The following is a 2,792-nucleotide window of genomic DNA, read 5'->3' on the forward strand; positions in this document are numbered from 1 at the left end:
TGCACACCCAAGCCATCACACTGCCTCCACCGTGTTTTACAGATGATGTGGTATGCTTTGGATAATGAGCTGTACCACGCCTTCCCCATACTTTTTTCTTGCCATCATTCTGGTAGAGGTTGATCTTGGTTTCATCTGTCCAAAGAATGTTTTTCCAGAACTGTGCTGGTTTTTTTAGATGTTCTTTAGCAAAGTCCAATCTAGCCTTTCTATGCTTGAGGCTTATGAGTGGCTTGCACCTTGCAGTGCACCCTCTGTATTTACTTTCATGCAGTCTTCTCTTTATGGTAGACTTGGATATCGATACGCTTACTCCCTAAAGAGTGTTGTTCACTTGGTTGGCTGTTGTGAAGGGGTTTCTCTTCACCATGGAAATGATTCTGCAATCATCCACCACTGTTGTCTTCCGTGGATGTCCAGGTCTTTTTGTGTTGCTGAGTTCACCAGTGCTTGCTTTCTTTCTCAGGATGTACCAAACTGCAGATTTTGCCACTCATAATATTGTAGAAATTTCTCGGATTGGTTTTTTCTGTTTTTGCAGCTTAAGGATGGCTTCTTTCACCTGCATGGAGAGCTCCTTTGACCGCATGTTGTCTGTTCACAGTAAAATTTTCCACATGCAAGCACCACACCTCAGATCAACTCCAGGCCTTTTATCTGCTTAATTGATAAGACATAACAATGGACTTGCCCACACCTGCCCATGAAATAGCCTTTGAGTCAATTGTCCAATTACTTTTGAGCCCCTGAAATTAAGGGATTGTGTTACAGTTTTTCTCGATTGGTTTGGCTCATTTCTTGAAACAGAAATTACATTCTTAAAACTATAAGATCATTTGGCCAAACAGTCTTACAGTTCTGCAACATTACAGCTCACTAGCAAAAGGTCATATCTTTCCCAAAACTGTTCATACATGCTTCAAAATAGATTCCTTTCCCATATAAAGAGTCAGTACCATCAAAATGTCAAAGATCTTTCTCAATTGCGTTGGCTCATTTGCATTCACTTAGTGCGTTTTTCCAAAATAACCTGGATGGTTTAGCACAACACCATGGATCACCTGCAAAAGCTCGTATCTCTCCCAAAATAGTTTACCCATGTGTCAAAACTAAATTCCTTTCCCATTTAAATAGTTAGTGCCCCCAAAATGCATCGTCCCTTTGGCATCGTGTAAGCACTGCAAGTCAAAATGCCTAGATGTTTTGTCACTATGGCAGAGGTCTAGCCAACAGAATACAATTATGTATAAAACTGAAAAAAAAGGATTTTACAGTAAGAGCAGCCTCCAAAGTTTGACATCAGACACACTGCACTCCTACTTCCAAGGAAATTGTAATCATTTTTATTGACACACATAAAGTAACTTCCATACATTAGAGTACATAAAAATGTATACAGTATTCTGTACATGTACGAAATATAAACACAAACAAAAAACAAGAAAAATTATATCTAGCCTACAGTAGGGCTTACAGTAAATAAAGTTTCACAACTAAGGTAACTTTCACTGGTTGTTGTCGTCACCGTCCCTCTCCTGGCCACCATCCTCATCCTCCTGGCCATCCACGCTGCTCTCTGTTTGGCCATAGATTCTCATCCACATCGCAGCGGATATTTTCCCTTGCGATGCAGCGAGGAAGAAACGGCGAATGTCTCAACCATCCCCTACACTGATCCCCTGTAATGTCCTCACATGCAGCATCCATTGCATGGAGCAGGGATCTCTGGTCTTGAGCCTGATGTTCATAGACTTTCCACCTCCAAGCGGAAAAAATTCCTCAATGGGATTAAGGAAAGGAGAGTATGGTGGTAGTAGCTCCATGAGCATCCTTGGATGGGTGGTGAACCAGGCCCTGATGAGCGGCCCACGGTGGAAATTTACATTGTCCCACACGATCACATAGTGTGGTAGGTGAGGCCCTTCGAGACCTCTCTCATTTTCTGGGACCAGATGTGTATAAAGACGGTCCAAGAAAATGAGGAGCTTTGAGTGTTATATGGGCCTAAACTGGGGATGTGTGTGGCCACACCATTCTCAGATATGGCAGCACACATTGTTAAATTGCCCCCTCGCTGGCCTGGGGCATCCACCGTGGCCCGCTGACCAATGATGTTACGCCACGTCTGCGGCCCTTGGCCAGGTTGAAACCAGCCTCATCGACAAATACAAGGATGTGAGATGTTTCATTCCCTTCCAATGCCATTATTCTCTACAATAGAGTAAAAAATCAAATCAGTCATATAGAGGAGTCATACACAACAGAAATAGAAAATTACATGGGATTGTTCTATGTTCTCCTCCACAAGTTCAATATAGCCTGCTACTGGCCACTACTCCAGTGGTTCCAAACCTGGGGTACAGGCCTATGCAGAGGCACTGCAGGGAGTATTTGACACAAAGAGGGAGAAACACTGTTGCAGTTTTAGGCAAAATGCTGTAGTCAGATAAAGCTGGATTCTAAAGGTAAAGAGGATACTGAAAACCAAACAAATTGGGAACCACTGCTTACTGTAATGTTACTATAATAGACAACCAATAACTGACTTACATGCACATACTGGTACCGCAGCTCTTTCACTCTGTCAGAATTCCTCTCAAATGGTACCCTGTAAATCTGCTTCATGGTCATCTGATGCTTCTTCAATACCCGGTCTATTGTGGAGATGCTGATAGAGTTGACATTTTGGAATATGGCATTGTCTTGAAGGATTGCATCACGGATCTGTCTCAAAGTGAGAGCATTATTTGCAATCACCATGTTACAGATCTCTTGTTCTTGTTGTTCATTGA

The 2,792-nt window shown here is 42.5% G+C and overlaps 1 protein-coding gene across 10 annotated transcripts in view; it reads left to right on the forward strand.

Annotated features, from left to right (window-relative positions):
• loxl3b (lysyl oxidase-like 3b) overlaps positions 1–2,792 on the forward strand; it is a 150,336-nt gene that overhangs the window by 130,980 nt on the left and 16,564 nt on the right. The gene's annotated exons all lie outside the window — the stretch shown is intronic.

Source organism: Polypterus senegalus, chromosome 4, assembly GCF_016835505.1.
Source record: "Polypterus senegalus isolate Bchr_013 chromosome 4, ASM1683550v1, whole genome shotgun sequence".
In the NCBI taxonomy this organism is placed as follows: domain Eukaryota; kingdom Metazoa; phylum Chordata; class Cladistia; order Polypteriformes; family Polypteridae; genus Polypterus; species Polypterus senegalus.